This window comes from Mus caroli, chromosome 1 (assembly GCF_900094665.2).
Source record: "Mus caroli chromosome 1, CAROLI_EIJ_v1.1, whole genome shotgun sequence".
Classification (NCBI taxonomy): Eukaryota; Metazoa; Chordata; class Mammalia; order Rodentia; family Muridae; genus Mus; species Mus caroli.
The window spans coordinates 158,260,480-158,271,651 of NC_034570.1; positions in this window are offsets into that span (position 1 = coordinate 158,260,480).

Sequence of the window (11,172 nt, forward strand, 5' to 3'; positions counted from 1 at the left end):
AAANNNTTGCTAGTGTNTGCAATGGTGTCAGCGTTTGGAGGCTAATTATGGGATGGATCCCTGGATATGGCAGTCTCTAGATGGTCCATCCTTTTGTCTCAGCTCCAAACTTTGTCTGTGTAACTCCTTCCATGGGTGTTTTGTTCCCAATTCTAAGAACGGGCACTGAGAAACACTATTTTCTCCATAAAACTCATCAACTGATGCATTCAGTATCACTGACAGAACAAAGCCTGGAGCTCTCCAGGCTCACAGAACAGTTCCACGAGGTTGCCAAGGAACCAGGCCCCTCCAGGTTTCTGCTGCATTGTTCTGAAAAGTGACTGTCATCCCCAAGGTCCAGGGCAACCTCCACAGCTGCAACCATTTGTCAACAGGATGAAGATCTCAGTGCTTTTAAGAGATAGCTCAGAAGTAGCTCCTGTGTGTGTGTGAAATGTTTGGTGGGTGCTTGTATCGTTTCTAGTGATCCTCTAACCAATTCCTCCAGCTTAACAATCAACCAGTGTTCTATAAGATCTGATCAAAGAATTTCTAAGTCCTGTGGCTTTCAGTGTAGGACATGAAGAGGATGCTGCGTAGATTGAAATAGAGAATTCCTTGGGGGAGGCAATAGGAGGATATGTAGACCGTGGGGATAGCAAATTGGCATGGAGTTTACTCTTCAGCCTTGTGCACATGCCTGTCTAGTTATATAAATTGCTCTAAGAAAGATATCAGAACACACTGGCTTACAAGAGGACACATCTTTCTCATGTGCTAGGGTGATGGTGTTTATGCTAGTAGGGTAGCTTTGTCCTCTTAAAAGCGTTCTCTTGTGACTAGAAGTGGTTGTTTTTTCCAGGGCTTTCAAAATGGCCAAGGAGCACACCCCTGATCCTCTTGATGGTCCCTGAAGTATTCTGTTCCCACTCATATTCCCTGGCCATTGTAGCTCACATACAGCCACACTGAGTGGCCGGGTTACCAGCTGAAGTGATTTCTGTGAAACCAGGGGAGAGGGGACATCGTGGGCCAGCTAGAATCTCTTGGAGTCCTTTTCACTGTTGAGTCCTGTCATCTCTGAATGAACAGGTGGAATCCAGCACCAAAGCCTGGACTGTGGGGAGCTCCCTGTTTTATGGCTGAGGAGTGGACCATAGCTTAATGAAGGCAAACAAGGCCAGGGCTCTCTGGTAACAGAGACAAGCATGCCACCACATGGGTGGATTCTACTCAAGCCTCAGTCACTGTGGGATGACCATTCCCCCATCATACTGGCCTTGTGGGTGGACTTGGGTGTCTGGTGTACCTAACATTCATTCCATATAATATTTTGCTTTTCTCTGGTTGTATAGCCACATAAGATGCTTTCTAAGAGAAAAGCTGACATTTCAAGGAAAGTAAGCCTTCTCTGGGATGCTTACCATCACCAGCTCAGTTTGCATAAATGAGTGTCCTATGGAGAATAAGGGATTAGTCCTTGCCCTGAGAGACAGACAGAAGATGTTACCTCCCACACACCTTCTTGCCTTCTCCTTTTTAATTGAGATATATTTAATGTAGCACAAAGTTCATCTATTTTAAAAGTAAAGTTTTTTTACCTTAATGTCTTTAAGATATTGAGTTGTATAACCATCTTTATAATCGATTTTAGAATATTTTGATAATCATTCCTTAAAACCCACCTCATTAAAAGACTAACTCTAGTTTCCCCTACTTTTATCTTTGGAAAGTACTGCTTTCTGTCTCTATAGCTTTACCTATTCTGAACATTCCATGACCTAGAATCATCCACTAGGTGAATTTGGGGCAAGATTTCCTTCATATGGCTTATTCTTTTCAAGTCTTGTCCCTGATTAGTCTGTATTAGTCCATGTATCAGCCTGTCATTCCTTCTTACAACCAAATAATAGTTATTTTATAGATATGACATGCTTATCGATTTATGAGCTGGTGGGCATTCTTCCGCCTGAGGTCTAAGAATGCTGTTGCTCTGAGCATCCATGTGCAAGTTCTGTGTGAGTGAGTTTTCACATCTCCTGAATACATACCTAGGACTGGATCAAACTGTAATGCCCAACTTTGTGAATATCTGTCTGGTTGTTGATCAATGGGAACATACCAGGTATAATCCCACCAGCCATGTACGAGGCTTCTAACATCGCCACAAGCTAGTGAACATTTATTGTCCGTTCTTTCTATTCCAGTCATTCTGACAGTATCTCATAGGTGTCGACTTCCATTGTCTCAGTAGCTAGTGATGGAGACCATTTGTTAGTGTTATCGTCAACCATTTGCACTCCTTCTTTTAAAAGGTGCTCAGTTACGTTGCTTCATCATTTTAAAATTACATTGTCTTTCTGAAATTCTGTCTTGCGCATTCTTCAAATATTATAGATACGGACCTTTCTCAGATATATGATTTTAAAAAAATGTTGCCTTATATCCATGTGGTACTTCAGTTCTGCTCCTGATTCTGGAACTTGTCTTTTTCCTATCTTGATGTTATCAAAGACCAGTCGGTTTCAGGCAAAGGTACATGCATAAATACATTACTAGGAAGATTTTAGTTATAATAAACAATACAAATCACCCCAGGTGATGGACAGGTGTCCATGGCTCCTCAGGTGATGGACAGGTGTCCATGGCTCCTCAGGTGATGGACAGGTGTCCATGGCTGCTCTGAGTTCTTTTGGGTAGGGATAAGAGTTTGGCTCATCAAATCAATCAAAATAGAAAGCAGCAGCCAGATTAGGTCAGATCTAAAAAGCTTATTTTGCTTATTATTTCTTCCTAAGTTTGGTTAACAAACTGTTTACGTCAATAGGATATGTGAAATAAAAAACTGCCCTTTCCGTGGACTGACCACCCACCTCCTCTACGGGTTTAGAATGGTTGAGGATGTCAGGGACGTGTGTACAACTCTCTGGTGCTGGGTATTGCTGGGTCCTAGAAGCTCTCTTACCCTAATTCCTGCCATGTTTCTGTCTTTCCCTTCCTCTGTTTTACAGTTGCCCCATTGCCTGCCCTTCCTGGCTGCCCGTCCGAGTCTCCATCTTGTCTTTCTGAAAAATGAGTTGGAAGGGTAAGGGTCTCTAAGCAGGATTTAGAGTCTTAGCTGAAGCAAATGGTGGGTGGTTGTTAGCACTCAGGGTGAGAGTAGCTAGGCGCATGGTTTTGGTATGTTTTCCCTCTCATTCAGTGGGCAGATCCTCCCGACTTCCAAAGGGCTTCAGTGTGCAGGATCTGTCAGTGGGGCATTCTGGCGGAGGGTTGCTATAGCACAGGAACAGATGACAAGACCACAGGCAGTCTGTCCCCTTCTAGGGAATAAGGCAAGGATTCCTTTAACACAATGTGACAACTAATCTCTCTATAGCCTCTGACTGAGAGGTTTTAATTACGACTGTGAAGTACACACCTGATTTCTTCATACACGCAAACAGCCGGGCTTCCATGTGGCTCTTCAGCGCTATAGAGCATCAGTCAGCTCTGAGCAAGATGATCCTGGCGCCTTCTGTTCTCATCTCACTTTGCTTCTTTAATGTGGTTTTCTCTCTCCTCTCATTACCTTTGAATCCTTGAGAAAAGGTGTTGATGTTATTCTTTGAACTAAGGCTGAGTTTTTCAGCTCTGCTTCCCCCTCTCAGCCGCATGGGGGAACCTGGTGGTCATAGGAAAGGAGGGGCTGTCACAGCTTTGCTGGCATTGGGATAAAGATGCCTTTGAGAGAAGGGTGTGTGTGCTGCAATGGAATGGCATTGTACAGGGATGGCGGGAGTCAAAAGCACAGGGGTGGGGGCACATAGATCACTGTGGTCAGTTTTGAGCCCTCATCCCCAAAGACACCTGTGTCATTCATCATGTGTAACTATATCAACAAGGTGGCACAAAGGAACCCATTTTTAGAAGCATGAGGATATTTTGTTGTGATTATTGTATAGTCTGTAAGTGTGTGTGTACATTTTTATGTGTGCACAGATACACATGGAGGCCAGACGTTAGCCTTAGGTGTGCTTCTCACCTTGTCGTTTTATTTTTCTTTGAGTTTGTTCTTTGGTTGATTTGGTTTGGTTTGGTTTGGTTTGGTTTTTGTTTTGTTTTGTTTTTGAAACTGGGGCTCCTACTGAGACCTGAGGCTCACAGAGGAAGCTAGGCTGGCTGTTTCCCAGAGGTCCCCCAAGCCCTTCTCCTTCTTCTGGGCACAGAGATGATGGGGCATGCCCCATCCCTGGCTTTTTGTTACATAAACTCTCTCAAGCCCAAATCTTCATGTTTGTACAATAAACATTTGTTGACTGCGTTATCTCTGCAGATCCCTAAATTATTTACTTATATTTAAATATGGGATTATGGCAAAGATCCACCACTTATAAATGCTACTGCCTCAAGGCAAAACAACATTGTTAATGATGTCAAGAAAAGTCTTAGAAAATAGGAATGCCAACCACACACAGCTTGATTGTCCATAGCAAAGCCCAGCTTTTCCACTGTGAACCATTACCCAGCGGTTTATAAATAAGGACGTCCGTTGATGTCAAGAGAAAAGGTACACATTAAAGAGGAAGGACTATGGAATCATTATCCAGATGCTGCCATGTCCAGGGAGAGGTCAATACAGGGCAGTCCTTTGTCCTTTGTGCACTCTGCGAAACCCAGGCTTTTAAGGGGTAATTTCTGCCCAAGGTTCCCATCAGCCCACAGGCCAGGAGAGTGCTGGACAGACGTTTCTGCCTCTTCCCTCTCATTCGTGCTTCTCAGCAGCCACACACCATGCCCTCTATACAGAGAGGGACTGATAGTGGACACTTAAAGCTGCCAGTTTAGTACTAACAGTTTTGACCCCAGGGAGACTTCATAACCCTCACTCACTGCTCTAGAAAGGCAGCCTTCCTCCAGGGCACTCTAGCAAGGTTTCCTCTTCGAAATCTCTAGAATTCTTCGCATCTCACGCCACTGGGCGACCTGCCCTCCTTCTGCATGTCCGCTTCACCAATATATTAGTGACCTTTATGGCTACTGCACATGGCTCAGACCATGTTGTCCTAACCTGGTTTACTCTTCCGTGACTCTGGGTTGTCCAGTGTCTTTCATCTGTTTTTCCATTAAAAATGTCTTCTCTTTACTGGACATCTTAGAATTGGATTATTTTTTCCTTTACTCTGAACACATCCTATACCCTCTTATTTTTAAATCTTTGTGTTCTATGCCATTCCTCTCAAATATTCCATCCTCCGGGCAACCTCAACCCATCAAGAATCTGCCCATTTTTAAATATGCAGTCTGAGTACCTCATTTTGTGGGGAGAGCTTTTCTTTCAAGCCTCCTCAGCTCTTTCCTTGCCACTCTTTGGGGCTGTGTTCTAAATGTATAGAGGAGACTTGGCAAAGACTGAGAGGAAGAGACCCTTCATTACCAACAAAGTGTAGCTTTAGCCACAACCTAGACTCCTTGGGCCTCAGTTTCTTCTGGCACCAGTGGGATGGTTGTGTATTACATGGCTTCTAAGAGCCCTCTCCTTGATTACCCAGTGATAGCTTTGGAATCGACATATAAATCGATAAAGTCTCTAACTCATTTATGGTAAGACACACAATGCCACAGTCACCTCATGTGTCTTGCTTCTCTGTACACAGGTATCTTGCACAGCAGGCACCAAGTACTTGCTGAATGAAGCATGAACACAGCCAAATCTTATGCTGCAGCCTGGTCATTTATACTTTACCTTTCAGGGGTGACATGGAAGAGAGAGATGCTGTAGGGCAGTTATTTGATTCCTATTCATGACTCCCTGTTGTAAATACACAGTGCTTGCTTTGATGTGTTTACATTTAAAAAGATCATTTTCCTATTCTTCTCTCCCCCCAATTTTCCTAAATAAATTGTTAGATCACCAATGGTTTGTGGTTTGTGAGTGGATATGCTCCAACTTTCCACATCAAAATAGCATGTTTTGGGTGTTTACAGGAAGCTTAGTCAATCGCTATCTAAGCCACCAGAGCCTGGGATTGGTCTGCAGCACGAGGTAGGTGATCATCCATGTGATATGATTTCAGGAGCACCAATGGTGCTGCCATCTGCCTACCATGTGGTTATGTTAAAGTAATTGTTCTTTTGGTTTCAGAAATCTAAGTCTCTCAGGGGAACACTCATAAAATGCTTAGCCTCAGATTATCATTGGCCAGCAACAGTTGCTTCATGTGCGTTATGCAGAGCCCAAGTTCTGTGAGATGCCCACCGAAGGGTGTTTCCTACGTAAGAGCTTCAGTGGTAAGAGACGTCTGGAAGATACAAAAGTCATAGCTGAGCATCTTTCTAGGTGTGGGACCTCTTGGAGCCTGGAGATGGCTAACTGGCACAGCAAACCCAGGATGCCACACTTCCAAAATTGTCATGGCTTCATAACTAGAACCTCCCCACTGGTGTCTGTGTGTGTGTGTGTGTGTGTGTGTGTGTGTGTGTGTGTGTTGGGGCATGTATATATGTGTTTATAGTGTACACGAGTACCTGCGGAGGCCAGAGATCGAAGCTGAGTATCACTTTTATCATATTACACCTTATTTATTGAGTAGTGTCTCTGATTGAACCTGGAGTTGATTGATTCTACAAGACGAGTTGCCAACAAACCCCAGGTTTGCTCCTGTGTCTGTGCCTCTACATCGCAGAAGTTTCGGACGTGCTAACATGTTTGACTTTTTACAGGGCTGCTTTGGAATCCAAACTCAGGCCCTCAAACACAGCAAGCATTAAAACAAAACAAAACAAAATGAAACAAAACACAGAGCCATTTCCCCAGCATGTATCCTTTCAACTTCAGTGATTTATTGTTATATCAAGTGTCCTGAGGGTCTAGACTATCACTAAATGTATCACTGTCACAGGGAAATAAAAAGCTAGTCAAACATCAGACTCAGAGAGGCAAGCAAGACCCCAGTGGAGGGAAAGCTGTATGTATACAGATGGCTGTGGCTGTCAGCCCGGCAGCCCAGCAGCCCAGCAGCCCGGCAGAGTCACTGTCAGGTGGAAGTGTTCAGCAGGTGGAGAAAGTCCCTTTCTGCCAGAGCCTCAGCCATCATCATCTCTCTCACAAAACTGCACCTCATTCACCTTCGCTTCTCTGTCCTCGCACCTCCTCTGAGTGACCTTGAGGTACTCGAGAAAGCAGATGTCATTTCGATAGCACAGTTGTTGAATGTCGCACTGCCCTGGGAGGATTCTAACCCAAGAATTTAAGAAGGCTGTGCCTATTAGATGTGCAGACTATTGCTTAGCTCATTAAATGCGACTTTTACACTTTTTCAAGAGATGGTGTCTATGGTGGGGAAGACTGGAAATCAATATTTGTTTCCTGATAATGGAGGTTAAAAACAGAGAATTGGTTATTTCACCCCTTGACTTCAAACAAACAAACAAACAAACCATAAAAAAACCTTACCTCACATCAAATCCTTTAATTAAATGGATGAACCATAAAGTTTAAAAGAAAGAGCACCATTATGTAGCTAACTGAAAATGTGGAGTAGAAAATGAAAGATGGGAGAAGGCAGAGCAGACGCAGGTAGCAGAGAGCCCTCTGGAGCTCTGCGATGCCGATGCAGCTCAGGGTAAGAGAAACAAAGCCAGATGGTCAGCTGACTACAGACATGGTGGATTGAGCTCCTTGCCTCCATGGACCGGCGAGAGGATAAGCTCATGCCACTGTCCTACCCACAATGCCCCTCTCGTACGTGCTGCCACTGCTCTTTTGGTACTGCCAGCCTCTCTCTTGCCCGGCTGGTATCCCTGCTCTGTGTGCCTGGAATAGCTCACTCATTGCCTCTCTGATGGATCACTATCTCTCGTTAAAGTTGGAGGATACATTCAAGTTAGTTTCTAGAGCATCACACACTAGAGGCTGCGTGTTTGGCATGCAATAACTTTCTGGTTCCTTTTAATTCCTTCCACCTATCCCTTGAGCTACTTCATCAGCATCGGGATGCATCTTGGACTGTTGTGCTCACACTCTCCTTTGTCCTTTGGCATGTCACCCTGCCACCCTGCCACCCTGCACTGTCCAAATATGTGCTTGAACCATGACAAAGATACACCCTTAACCTTGAAGGGTACATCTTGCCGATCTATCCTTTGACGGACACCCACAAAGAGTGGATGGATTCCTCCTTATATAGTGGGGATGTCAGAATGCTTGGACCCAAGAGAGGTATAGAAGAGACTGAATCTTTCCCTCCCCACCTTTGGTTTCCTGGTTCAAGGACTGGAACCAGACACTGTCCTGGCCACTCTGGGAAAGGCCAGTGCCACCTGCTGGTGGAGTTTGTCTGAGCTCACATTCTCATCTGAGCTCCCATGGTGGAGCCAGTCCCAGCAACACATCCTCATCTGCTAAGGTGGCAGCCCTGCAGGGGGCTAATGAGAAGGGAGGTGGAAGGCAGGAGCTTCCACGGGAACAAGTAATTATAGCGCCTCAAGCTGCTGACAGGGCAGTCAGCTGCAGGGCTGCTGGCAACGGTGACTGCTGTTACCTGTGCCACAAAGTCTCTCCCTCCTAATGAGGTTATTACTACCCCACTGGCTGATGGGACCCTCAGGCCTCTCCTCATTATGCCTTCCTGCCTATAGGTCCAGGCTAGCCTTCCAGATAGCCTCAATGTCTAGTCTGTATAGTAAAAGGGAGCGCTCGCACATGGCACTCACTTGGAGGGTCTTTGCTCAGTCTTGGCTGGCTTCTGGACTGAGCAGGGGTGTGAAGATGCCTGTAGTGCTCAGGAATCTTAATGACCTGTGCTGCCCTTTGCCGGGCTTTGTTAGTGGCTCCTGACTGATGCTTCTCTGGCATGCCTTTAATTCTCTTGGGGTCTCTCTCCATGACTTCTCACTTGGGTTGAAATGCATCCTTCCTACCAGTTCTCAGCTTCACTGTTTTGTGTGAATCCCACTTACCTATGCTATAACACACTGCCTGCCATGGTGTTGGCTTCAACCTGATCCTGTAAGAGTTATTGAATGAGGAGAGGGTATGATGGGAGTGGGGGACGAGGGTGGTGGTGGTGGGGGGGGATAAGGCACTTGCCAGCAGGCACTTCTCAAGCAGGTATGCAGACCTGAGTTCAATCCCCAGCACCCAAGCATAAAGACTAATGCAATAGCAAAAGCTGCGTGGGGAGGCGAAGGCAGTCAGATCCCTGAGACTGGATAGCTCTGTATCATAATTGCTAAAGCTCAGGTCCCGGGGAGTGACCCAGTCTCAAAATGCAAGGAGGCTTAGCAGCTGCAATTAACTTCTGGCCTGCACACATATACCAGCTTGCATACAGACAAGTTAGGAGAATGAACCAAAGAGTTAGCTGCCTAGCTTGAGTGGGAAATCTACAGCAGCTTCACAGAGAGGCTCACAGAAGAGCCGTCCCTGTGCGAGTTGAAATCTCCCCACCCTCTCTTAGACACACACACACACACACACACACACACACACACACACACACACAAACACACACACACACACACACACCATCACTGCATTTTGACAACCCTAGATCTCTTGGTTAGGATTTCTAGCTCTTTCCTGAGGTCAAGCCCATTCTGAGGGGCAGATACTGCCCAGCCTGACATCTCTCTCCATCTTTTTTTGCAAATTACCTCTCTTGCCATTCTTTTCCAGCCCCTGCCTTCACCCTACATCTTCCAGTGCTAGAACAGACCGGGAAGCAAACCTAAAGAGGATTTCTGGTTGTTTGACAATGACTGTGCTCCATGTCCTTTGCAGACCTTAGACCCCCCCACCCCTCCAGTAATCTCCTGGCCTTGTCTGGATGACACCGGGAAGAAAGAACAGGATACCAATGGCAAAAACCTTGGAACAAAGGCATGGACACCGGCAGGAATCAGCCCAAGCTCTCTGCAGGCAACTCAACCTGAAGCTGCCTGGGTCCAGTGAAACGCCCCGCAGCGCTCCACCTCTCTCAACAGCTGGCCCGCGTGTCACAGCCAATTAGGCTTTGGAGGGAGTGAGAGAGAAAGGAGTGACACCGTGTATTGATCCCCGCTGTCACGGGGCAGATGTGGAGGCCAGCACGCGGGCCCCCGCACGGCCACGCCGCTAATTAATCACCTTGGCCACCGAGTCGTGACAGCGCTTTGCTTTGCACGATGCCAGGAGCCTGGCACCTGCAGAGAGACGCACTCGCAGGCAGGGGGCCCTACACCAGCCATCCCCTTCCTCCGCTGGCCCTCCAAACCCGGTTTCTGGCAAGTTCTCATTGCAACTGTAGTGTTAAAAGGAAAGGCAGAACAAACTTTTCAAAGTCAGTGATTATTACACACAGCGCAGGGTTGGAGGAGCTCGTGAGCAAGGCAGACACAGAGGGAGGGTGCTCAGACACAGAGGGAGTAGCTAGGAGAACGGAACCAGAGGATGCTCTTTCTGAGTAAGCTTGTACAAATGGGACTGTGCACCCTAGGGCAGCAGCTCCTGAGACAAAACATTGGGTTTATCTGAGCACAAGAACAGAGATTCTTATCCTTTGTGTTCCAACTTTGGGCACAGTGTACCACAGTGCATTTATAAATAGTCAAAAAAAAAAAAAAAAAAGGAATAAGACACAGCTGGCTGTTACTTTCAAGGAGCTCCTGGCCAGCTGTGGACATAGGCACACACCAGGTCATTCATTGCACGGCAGCCTGCACTGCAGAGTCTGGTGTGTTGGAGGGGTGGGCATGGGTGTAGAATAAGGGCCGAGAAGAGTGACAACAACCTGTGTTTCAACTGCAGGACATTCAAGTGATACTGTTTGGTGGACAGGGGCAAGTCCAAGTGAATCATACCTTATTCCTATTAAAACTCAATAGCTTTTCTTCTACAGGTAAAGTCTGCACCCAGCCATTTCCAAACTGAATGCAGACAAGGCTGTCTGAGCCAATGGGAAGCATTGGAGAAGACTGTGCATCTATGTGGGTGTGAACTTTTTGTTGTGCGTTTGTTTGTTTGTTGTTTGACACTGAGACCTATCACCCACATAGGCTTATTGGAAGGAATATCAATTCAGTGTGAGGAGGAGTTAGTTCAGGTGTACTGACTGTGGTGGTTTGAATATGCTTGGCCCATATGGAGTGGAACTGTTAGGAGGTGTGCTTTCTCCATCTCTTTGATGGAGAAAGTTTGTCATTGTAGGGGTGGGGTTTGAGACACTCCTC